Source organism: Mesoplodon bidens (genome assembly GCF_964165515.1).
Source record: "Mesoplodon bidens genome assembly, chromosome: 1".
NCBI lineage: Eukaryota > Metazoa > Chordata > Mammalia > Artiodactyla > Ziphiidae > Mesoplodon > Mesoplodon bidens.
The window spans coordinates 105,662,203-105,674,491 of NC_138176.1; positions in this window are offsets into that span (position 1 = coordinate 105,662,203).

Here is a 12,289-nt window from a genome sequence, read left to right on the forward strand (position 1 = left end):
AGTGCCATGCAGGGTTTTGAGTAGGGACTGTCATGGTAGGATGTATGTTTCTGAGAAAACTCTGGCTGTTATGTTGAGAATGGATGTCAGGGGAGCAAGATTGGAGGCTGGCGCAGCTGGTGGAGAGGGTGCTCCTGGCGGACAGAAGTTACGAAGCAAAGGCATAAAGCAGTGGTTCTCAACCTTTGTTTTTCATTATCTCCCCCCTAAGGAAAAATTAAGATACTAAGGAGAAAATACTAAGGAATAAGATTTCATCTGGCAGAGTTCAGCTTTGGGAGGGCCACAAACCACTGTAATATCTACGATTTGTTTCTCCTCTTAAGAATCAATTTTCACCCCCTTGAGAACCAATAGGAGATATAGAGAGAGAGAGACACACACACACACACACACACACACACACACACACACACACACACACACACACACACACACACACACACACACACACACACACACACACACACACACACACACACACACACACACACACACACACACACACGACTGAAGGTCTTGGGACTTGTCAGCCTCCATCACTGTGTGCGCGCGCTCACACAGTGATGGAGGCTGACAAGTCCCAAGACCTTCAGTCAGCAAGCTGGAAGCCCAGGAGAGCCAATGGTGTAGTCCAAGTCCAAGTCCAAAAGCCTGAGAGCCAGGAGGGCCAATGGAGTTGTTCTAGTCCAAAACCCAGCAGGTTTGAGACCCAGGAAGAGCTGATGTTTCAGTTTGAATCCAAAAGGTAGGGAAAAAAATGATCCAGCTCAGAGGCACTCAGGCAACAGGATTTGTCTTTTTGTTCTATCCAGGCCTTCAACTGATGGTATGAGTCCCACCCACAGGTTTGTTTTTGTTTTTGTTTTTTTAAATTTATTTTTGGCTGCGTTGGGTCTTCATTGCTGCGCGTGGGCTTTCTCTAGTTGCAGCGAGTGGAGGCTACTCTTCCTTGCGGTGGCTTCTCTTGTTGAGGAGCACAGGCTTCAGGCGCGGCCTTCAGTAGTTGCAGCACATGGGCTCAGTAGTTGCAGCACACGGGCTTTGTTGCTCCTCAGCATGTGGGATCTTCCCAGACTAGGGCTTGAACCCGTGTCCCCTGCATTGGCAGGCAGATTCTTAACCACTGCACCACCAGGGAAGTCCCCACAGTTTTTTTCTGTTGTTGCTGTTTTTTGTGGGGTTTTTTGGCCACCTGGCATGTGGGATCTTGGCTCCCCAACCAGGGTTTGAACCCATGCCCCCTGCATTGGAAGCATGGCATCTTAACCTCTGGACCACCAGGGAAGTCCCCCACCCACATTGAGAAGGGCAATCTGCTTTACTCAGTCTACCAATGCAAATGTTAATCTCATCGAGAAACACTCTCAACAGACACATCCAGAATTATGTTTAACCAAATGTCTGGGCACCGTAAGGCCCAGTCATGTTGACCTAAACTAACCATTACAAGGGAGAATGCAGGACATAGGGCCAGAAAGGTCTATGTATACTCGTAAAAGTAAAAGCAGCTCAGTCTGGCAGGAGCACCAGTGGTCACAGGGACTTGTGGGCAGTGACCATGGAGAGGATTTAGGCATGGGGATGGCCACTCAAAGCACCCTCATGATCTGGAAGGCTCTTAGAACCACTTACAGGAAAAGGTGGCATATGTTGGATATTTTTGTAAAAGTCAAGTTTTATTACTTTCATGTGCAGTAAATATTAACCAAGATATGAATATGTACTAGTAACACAAAACAATTTTATAAGAAAAATTAGATAAGTTCATTATCTCACAATTCATAACCAGGGAGCATTACATAATAATGAATCATTACCTAGAAAGCCTTTTCTAATTTCTGGCTTTATTAAGTCTACAGAAAGAACAGTTGAGCGCCTTTGCTAAAGCCATTTCCTTGCCCCAGGCAGAACTACGGCAGCAGGCTTCCACCCTCAAGCAGAATACAGGGAATTCTCTGTAGAAACTATACAATGCAAGAGCAGCAATGGGCATATTAATGTTTGGGGACCCCAAAGAATCAGGCAGTTCTTGATGCTCACCCAGAATTGAAGCCCACAGGTCAAAAGCTCTGCCCACCTGGAGCTTCTAATCAGCTTTTAAACATATCACTTGTAAACATGAAGGGACAGTGAAAGATCACCAGTCATTTAAGAAATGGCTAAAGTGTGGATAGAAAAAATGTGTGTGCAGGGGGGCAGGCAAAGAAACTGTTAATGGAAGGAATCAAAAACTTTTTCTAAAACTGCTAATAGCCTCAGAGATGTTTAAGAAAGGAGTCTTGAAAATTAAAAATATAGCCAAAATTGTAAAAGAAATTCAATAGAAGGGCTGCAAGATAAAGGAAATTATTCAGAAAGCAGAACAAAAGACACAGAAAATCAGAGAGAAATGAGACTTAAAATCTCAGTCCAGGCGGTCCAGCAACTTTCCAATAAGAATTCTAGGGGAAAAAATGGAGGGAAATAACTTTTTTTTTTTTTTTTTTTTGTGGTACACGGGCCTCTCACTGTCGTGGCCTCTCCCGTTGTGGAACACAGGCTCCGGACGTGCAGGCTCAGCGGCCATGGTTCACGGGCCCAGCCGCTCTGCGGCATGTGAGATCTTCCCGGACCGGGGCACGAACCCATGTCCCCTGCATCGGCAGGCGGGCTCTCAACCACTGCGCCACCAGGGAAGCCCAGAAATAACTTTTGAAATAAATAATACAGGGGCTTCCTTGGTGGCTCAGTGATTAAGAATCCACCTGTCAATGCAGGGGACACGGGTTTGAGCCCTGGTCCGGGAAGATCCCACATACCGCAAAGCAACTAAGCCCGTGCAGCACAACTACTGAGCCTGCGCTCTAGAGCCCGTGAGCCACAACTACTGAGCCCATGTGCCACAACTACTGAAACCCATGGCCTAGAGATCATGCTCCACAACAAGAGAAGCCAACGCAATGAGAAGCCTGCACACCGAAACGAAGAGTAGCCCCTGCTCGCCACAACTAGAGAAAGCCCACACGCAGCAGCGAAGACCCAATGCAGTGAAAAATAAATAAATAAAAATTTTTAAAAAGAAATAATGCAATTTACCAGAAGTAAGGAGTTGAATGTCCAGATTGAAAGAGCCCATCAAGGAGGACAGTTAACTGTAGAAAACCAGAGATGAAAAAAAAAAAACACAGCCTAAAATGCTCAGGAAGAAAAACAGAAGTCACATTAGAAAAAAAAAAAAGGCAGGAGAAAAGAACCTCACTAAATGTCTTAACAGTAACATTTGAAGCTAAATAGTGGAGCAGGGCCTTCAAAATTCTGAAAGAAAATCAGATATACAATAGAATTGTATAGCCAGCCAAACTGTCAATCATGTATGGAGACAAAAAACAATTTTGGACAAACTATATTTTTCAGGTAAACAGACTGCACCATAGTAAAAAACCCTAAAATACCAGTAGGTCTATTTCTCACATACGGCCTAAGGCTGTTAAGTATCTCTACTCCACCTTTTAACTGAGATGAGGACTAACCAGGGACAGGTGCTCCAGTGCTCAGTGGGAAGCCCTAATGGTATCCTAAAGGTGGAAGTGAGCCATTGGTGAACAGAACCTTACCAAACTGCAATACCACCCTGACGTAGCTTAGTGCACAGCCAGATGAAGGTGAAGAGCACCTGCTCCATTTGCCTAGCAGAGGAAAATAGCATCTGCAGCCTCTACAATTTTTTTTTTTTTTAGCCACACTGGGTCTTCATTGCTGCGTGCGGGCTTTCTCTAGTTGTGGCGAGTGGGGGCTACTCTCCTTTGCCATGCACGGCTTCTCATTGCAGTAGTTTCTCTTGTTGCGGACCACGGGCTCTAGGTGTGTGGGCTTAGTAGTTGTGGCTCATGGGCTCTAGAGTGCAGGCTCAGTAGTTGTGGTGCATGGGCTTAGTTGCTCTGCGGCATGTGGGATCTTCCTGGACAAGGGCTGGAACCCATGTCCCGCCTGCATTGGCAGGTGGATTCTTAACCACTGGACCACCAGGGAAGTCCCCGATTTTTTTTTCTTATGCACAAGTTCAACTTTCAATTAAAAATTTCTAGGCATATCAAGGCACATGGCCATTTTACTGAAAATAAAAAGACAAAAGACTACAAAAACTCATAGGTGAGTCACATATTGGAGTTGGTAGGCAAAGACTATACAATAACTATAATATGTTCAAGAAAATAGAGGAAAAGGTGTAAAAAAAGATGAAAAAATTGAGAATTGTAATCTATAACGAAATTAACTAGAACTGAAAAAGTAACTGAAATTGACTTCAATAGATTAATAGCCAACTAGACACAGTACAAGAGAGGATTAATGAGTTAGAATTCAATATAAAACAGCACAGAGAGAAAAAAACTGATAAAACAGAAAAGAGAATAAAAAATACATGAGACACAGTTGAAAGTTTAACATATGTGTAACTGGTGTCCCAAAAGGCAAGAAGAGAGAATGCCACAGACAGAAGCAGATTCTCCAAAATTGGTGAGATATTCACCCAGTTTCAAAAATCTCTGTGAACACCAAGCAGAATAAAAACAAGCAAAACCACACCTGAGCAAATCATTACTAAACTGCTGAAAACAAAGAAAAAACTCAGCCAAAGAAAATATTCATGTATCTTCAAAGGTATGTGACAGCTGACTGCAACAGAAATGAAGCTAGGAAACAATAGGATGACCAAGAGTAACTGGGGAAAAAAAACTGTCAACTTATAATTTTTAAAAATTGTAATGTATTTAACACAATATATTCAAAATATCATGACTAAAACATGTAACCAATATAAAATTACTAACAACATATCTTACTACTCTTTTTTTTATACTAAGTCTTCGGAACCCTGTGTGTGTTTTATACTTGCGGCCTCTCTACACTTGGATTCATTGTGTTTCAAGTACTCAGCAGCCACGTGTGGCTCACGGCAACCACATTAGACAGCGACCTGTAATTTTTTACTCAGAAACAAAAATATCATGCAAGAATGAAGGTAAAATAATGGCATTTTCAGATTAACAAAAATAGAATTTATTGCCAGCAGGAATTCACTAAAAGAAATACTAAAGGAAATTCTATGGGCAGTAGGAAAATTATTCCAGATTGAAATGGAGGAATAAAGACCAAAGACATACAAATGGTGTGTGTTTGTGTGTGTGTGTGTGTGTGTATATATATACGCATATATATGACTTTATATATATAGATATATGAATGATAATAGTATGCTAGTATTTTTTTCATTTAAAAAACTATGGTAAAATAATACAAAATTTACCATTGTAATCCTTTTCAAGTGTACAATTTAGTGGCATACCTACATTCACAATGCTGTACAACCATCACCATTATCCACTTCCAGAATGTTCCACCATCCCAAACAGAAACTCTGTACCCATTAAATAACAACCCCAGGCCCTGGTAACCTCTACTCTACTGTCTCTATGAATTTGCCTATTCTAGATACATCATGTAAGTAGAATCATACAGTATTTGTACTTTTGTGTCTAGCTTATTTCACTTAGCATAATGTTATCATGGTTCATCCATTTTGTAAGTATGTATCAAAATTTCATTCTTCAGGCTAATATTCCACTGTGTGGATATAGCACACTTTATCCATTCATCTGTTGATGGACATTTGGATTGTTTCTACCTTTTGGCTGTTGTGAATAATGTTGCTATGAACATTGGTATACAAGTACCTGAGTCCCAAGTATCTGAGTCAATTCTTTTGGGTATCTATCTGGGAGAGAAATTGTTGGAACACATGGTAATTCTATGTTTAACTTTTTGAGGAGCCACCAAACTGTTTTCCAGACCAGCTTCGTCATTTTATATTTCTACCAGTAATGCACAAGGGTTCTAATTTCTGCACATCCTCACCAACACTTATTTTCTGTGTTTCTGGTAGTAGCCAGTGGGTGTCAAGTGGTATCTGTGGTTTTGATATGCATTTCACTCATGACTAATGATGATGAGTTCCTTTCATGTGCTTATTGGTTATTTGTATGTCTTCTTTGGAGAAATATTGATTTCAGTCCTTTGCCAATTTTTAAATTGGGCTGATTTTTTGTTCTTGTCGAGTAGGAGGAGCACTTTATATATTCTGGTTATTAGGCCCTTATCAAATAGATGACTTGCAAATATTTCCTCCCATTCTGTGGGTTGTCTTTTCACGCTCCTGATAGTATCCTTTGATGCACGAAAGTTTTTAATTGTAATGAAGTCAAATTAATTTTTCCTTTTGTTGCCTGTGTTTTTGGTGTCATATATAAGAAAACTCTGTCAAATCCAAAGTCATGAATATTTGCCTTCATGTTTTTTTCTAAGAATTTTATAGTTTTAGCTTTTAAATCTAGGTCTCTGATCCATTTCTTCATTAATTCTTTTTAAATTAATTAATTTATTTTTGGCGGTGTTGGGTCTTCGTTTCTGTGTGAGGGCTTTCTCTAGTTGCGGCAAGTGGAGGCCACTCTTCATCGCGGTGTGCGGGTCTCTCACTGTCACAGCTTCTCTTGTTGCTGAGCACAGCCTCCAGACATGCAGGCTCAGTAGTTGTGACTCACAGGCCTAGTTGCTTCGCAGCATGTGGGATCTTCCCATACAAGGGCTCGAACCCATGTCCCCTGAATTGGCAGGCAGATTCTCAACCTCTGTGCCACCAGGGAAGCTCCACCAACTTCATTCTTATGCACGTGAATATCCAGTTTTCCAAGCACCGTTTGTTGGAGAGACCTTTCTCCATTGAATGGTCTTGAAACCCTTGTTAACATCATTTGGCCATAGAAGTGAGGATTTATTTCTGGGCTCTCAATCCTACTCCATTGGTCTGTATGTCTGTCCCTAAGTCAGCACCACATTGTTTTGATTACTGTACCTTTATAATATTTTCAAATTGGGAAGTGAGTCTTCTAACTTCTTTTTTAAGATTGTTTTAGGTATCCTGGGTCCTTTAAAATTCCATACAAATTTCTATTAAAATTGCCATGGGGCTTTGGTAGGGACTGCATTGATTCTATACTATATTGCTTTGGGTACTATTGCGATCTTAATACTGTCTTCCAACCCACAATCATGGGATGCCTATTTATTTAGCTTTGCTTCCTTCAGCAACGTTTTGTAGGGATGTGTATGTCTCAGTGTACAAATTTTGCACCTACTTGGTTAAATTTACTCCTAAGTATTTTATTCTTTTTGACGCTTTTGAAAATGGAATTTTATTTCCCTTTCAGATCGTTGATAGTGTATAGAAATACAACTGATTTGTGAATTTATACCCCACAACTTTGCTGAATTTGTACTGTAACTGTGCTCTAACTTTGGGTTTAGTTTGTTTTTTTTTCAGTTCCTTAAGGCATACAGTTATTGATTTGATCTTCTAATGTAGACATTTATAGCTATGACTATCCCCCTGAGCACTGGTTTGTTTCACTGCAGCCCATGTTTTGGTATGCTGTGTTCTCATTTTCATTCTTCTCAAAGTATTTTCTAATTGCCCTTGTGATTTCTTCTTTGAACCATTGGTCATTCAGAAGTGTGTTGTTTAATGTCCACATATTTGTGGGTTCTCCTAAATGTTCATTCCCTATAACCCAGTAATTTCACACTTAAGTATATGTCCAACAGGTATGTGAGCAAAACTGCACCAAAAGATATACAGAATGTTCATATTTGAGTACTAATAGCAAAAAACATAAATTAATGAATGGATAAACTGAAGCATATTCATCTAATGAAATACTATACAGTATGGAAAATGAACAAACTACACAACGTGAATCTCACAAATATAATATTGAGCAAAAGAAGCCACCCCCCTCCTGCACAAAATACACATTGAGTGATTCCATCTATTTTTTAATTTGGCCACACCGTGCAGTATGCAGGATCTTAGTTCCCCAACCAGGGATTGAACCTGTGCCCCCTGCAGTGGAAGCACAGAGTCTTAACCACCGGACCACCAGGAAGTCCCCAATTTCATCTGTTTAAAGTGCAAAGAATAGGCAAAAGTAAAGTACGTGATTAGGATTATGCTTTGGTAACTAAACTATAATTATAGTTAAAGGAGTGATTTTCATAAGTCAGAATAGCGATTACCTTGGAGGAATAGACTGTACTGACCAGGAGGGAGGACAAGAAGGGGCTTCTAAGGTGTTGGTAATAGTTTCTTGTTGCAGTTGGTTGTTTCACAGGCCTTCGCTTTATGGTAATTCACTGTACTTTTTTTTTTTTTTTGCTGTACGCAGGCCTCTCACTGTTGTGGCCTCTCCCGTTGCGGAGCACAGGCTCCGGACACGCAGGCTCAGTGGCCATGGCTCACGGGCCCAGCCGCTCTGCGGCATGTGGGATCTTCCCAGACCGGGGCACGAATCCGTGTCCCCTGCATCAGCAGGCGGACTCTCAACCACTGCGCCACCAGGGAAGCCCTGAACTGTACTTTTGAAGTAATTCACTGAGGTGTGCTTTTTGTGTGGTATATTTCACAGTATAAAAGATAAATAAATACAGTGGCTTTGAGTTGGTAACTAAGCCTTAAACACCTCATAAAAAAGCAAGGGTAAAAAAAAAAAAAGGCAAGGGTAAATACTTTCTGGAGGAACCCACCTTCAATTCAGGTCTCAAAGAATTTTCAGATAGTTACCAAGTTACCTGGGTTCAAAGTAAGGGAGAAAAAAGTTTACAAAACACACAAAGAAGGAAGTCATCATTAGTGAGAGCCAGCCGGAATAAAAGGCTTCAGAATTAGATCCACAAAGACTTTGGGTACTGGAATTAACATAAATAGAATATGAAACAGACAAATCTCTAAAACTGATTAAAACAGAAAGCATAAATTAGTATTAATGATAAAAAAGATGCTGCAGAGACTAATTAGCTTGAGAATATTTTGAACTTTATACCAAAGACTTGTAACGAGATGAAATACACCAACTCCCAGAAACCTATAACTTAACTGACTTGTGAATAATTCACAAACATTAAAAAATCAAATCAGTATTTTAAAATCTTTCCTTAATAAAAATAATAGCCCAGAAATTTTATTGCTGAGTTCTACTAAACATTCAGGGAACAAATAATTTGAATCCAGGGTATAGAGACAATTCTCCTTAGTCTCACTGTAGGGAACTTACTTTGAAACCAAAACCTGACAAAGACAGTGTAAAAAAATGATAGGTCAATATAACTCATGAACATGGATATTTAGAAACCCTAAACCAAATATTGGCAAAACAAAGTAAGAAATGTGTAAGATAAAACATCATGAACAAAGTAGATTTACCCATGAAATATGCTGATGTGCACTGAAAAAAAATCACTGTGATACACTACATTAACTGATCTAAAGGGGGAAAATCCTATGTCTCAGTAGAGGTAGAAAAAGAACCAATAAGGTGATACATCCCTTGTGACAAAATAAAACAGAAATAAAATACAAACTCCTATCTCGTGGTTGGAAAAGGAACCTCCGTTACCTGTTAGTTATCTAACAAGTTCATAAAGAAAAAGAAAGTTCCAAGAATTAGAAAGAACATTTCATTGCAGATGATATGGTTGTGAACGTACAGAATTTAACAGAATCCAGACTCTTAATTAGAATGAGACTTTGGCAAGAATGCTTACACAACTAATTTACAAAACCAATTAAATTTCCATATGGCAACAACAAAGAAAGGTAGTTAAGATGCCACTTAAGTTTCAAAACTAAGAAACCTAGAAACAAGCCCCTTCTGTAGCCAGCTTTGGGGGACACCCTCTGCCAGTACACACCTGGTACACACTCCCTGCCCTTTCACAGGACTCTCCCCTCCTCCCTGGGCTTGGCGAGGATGGAGGACTCACCTGGCTCCTGGCTTCAGGACACTGCTGGTCTAGGGTGGCCACCAAGGAAGTGTCTGGTCAATCACACCCTCAGGTCTCGGGAGGCCTGTACACTGGGAGGGCACCAGGCCTGGGATCTGCACTCAAGGACCCTTTCCTCTTTTTACCTAGACAAGTTTCAGACCTTGAGGAGCACAGCTGAGCATCCCTTCCTGTTCTCTTGGACTCCGGTACCTCACCTTCGCCAGTTTTATTTTCCATTGGCCTGGGGAACTGTCTCCCTCGATGATGTACAGCCTAGCAGGGCAGGGATGCAGTTGGGTTTCTCAATACCCACCAAGCCAAGTGTGGTACCAGGATCATGGCAAATGTGCAATAAGCATTTGAATATCTGTATTTTTGTCGCTGGTGGTCTCCAACAGAAGGCAGGCAGGCGTCTGAAGTTTAGTACCTCTGTGCCCCCAAGCGCCCAGCACATTAGCTTGTTCTATCTCTGGCGACCATTTGATAGGAATGGAGAAGAGCAGGCAGGCAAAGGCCAGCTTTGCCATCACTTACTCCTGGGGACGTAAGCCAAGCCCATTCTTCTGTCTTTTCAGCTTTCCCCACACAGCTTGCTTGGGGCTCCATCAGGCACGCCATGCACTCCTGGGCCCCCACTCCCACACGGAGGGCAAACTGTATACAGTGGTTGGGGCAGGTGTGCTGCACTGCACTGCACTGCCAGGACTCCAGGTCAGTCCGAGTCCACACTGCTCAGAGCTCCTCTCCTGAGCTGGCACTGGCCAGACTGAGCAGACAGCCCGCAGCCAAACTCGCTTCTTCAGGCCTGAGGTTAAGATTCTGCTCGTTTAGGGATTCTAGGGCCTGGACTTGTGGTTCTGCTCCAAGAATGACCTCTTACCTGCTGGCTTCTGGGTCAGCAGATGACCAAGCAACTTTCTTGCACACATACTATCGCAAAATACACCAAACCTGAGGCAAACAGGAATCACAAACCTTGGGCAAGGGTGGGGGGTGATATTGATCCAAAAGAGCAGATGAATGCACAAACGAGACACCTGGTTCAAACTGATGGTTTATTTCCACCTGTAACACTAGCAGAGGAGAGTCCAGAACAGACTGACATACATGGATACAGTTTAAATGCAACAAAGAAGATTTGAACTATGTACACGGAGGGAGGGAAAGGATTTTTCCTATCAACCTTTTCCTGTTTTGCAACTTCTGAACAGTAGAAACTAAATGTTTTTTTCCAACTTAAGTTAGTATGAAGGAATACAACTTTTATGATCAACCATTTGTCCTTAAGCATAAAACGTAAGAAATTTTGGCTGCACGGTTGTCTTGGCTCCTGAAGTCTGGGTATTGTTGGAACATAAAAAAAGAGCATTCCATGAAGCCCAGAAGGAACTTAATGGCAATGATGTCCATTCGAAGGGCAGACATGCTGCACACCACGCAGATGAGAACTGACGTCCTGCCCTCCTCGACTCCAAGTAGAAAGTAGTACTTTCATCAAACGAACCGGAAGTGAGCCAAACAGTTAAGAAGTCAGAATGAAGAATGAAACAATTTTCTTTTCACATAGAGGAGGGATACTCCTTCAGCCCCATTTAAAGTGAATTCTGTGCTGAGTCCCTGCTCCTCCAGAAGGAGAAACTGAAGGTCAGTTATTGCTAGCAAAGCCAGAGGCGGCCCCCTTTCCACCTCGAAGATGTTTCACACGAAAAGGCTGTTGGTTTGGCTTGAAGGCCTCGGAGGAAGGAGGGGTACAGAGGTGGAGGCAAGCCCTGTGCAGCAGGGGGACAGCTCAGGTCAGCTCGGGCCACCTTCCGCCTCCTTGAGACCAGAGGCTTTGACCCACGTGTAGTCAAGCAGAGGGTGTTATCTGGGCCCCTGGGGAGGAGAGGCCACCGTACTTTGCCAACCAAAACCTAAAGAGCAATCAAAGCCCAAAGGATCAAAGCCCATTGGCCAGAAGAGCAGCTTCGGAAATGAATGTCAGTTGCAGGGGTGGGGGGTGCCCAGCTCAAGTCTGGAGAGCCAAGGTCTTTGAAACGCAGGTCGGCTGTGACTTGGGCAACAGCATGGACACGGGCGGCTAATAAGGCCACAATTACTGCCACCACCGCCCAGGGTCTATGCTTGAGTAGACATTAGGCAGTGGGAACTGAGGACCGGAGGACATGTGGATAGCACAGGATGGATTTTTATCAGAAAAGAGAGAGGATACTCGACGACGTGCCTGCCCCATTGACCTTGCACGGCCTGCGCCAGGTGAACTCGGGCATGGGTAAAGTTCCTGAGAACAGGTGGTGAACCAGACGGGGCGAGACAGGCACTGCTCCATAGGCGACATGAGGCCTCTGAAGGACACTAAGAGTGCTACATCTCCTGGGCTGCTGAAAAGTAGGCAAAGAACAGGCTTTATTGCACATTTCGTTCTTAGAAAACT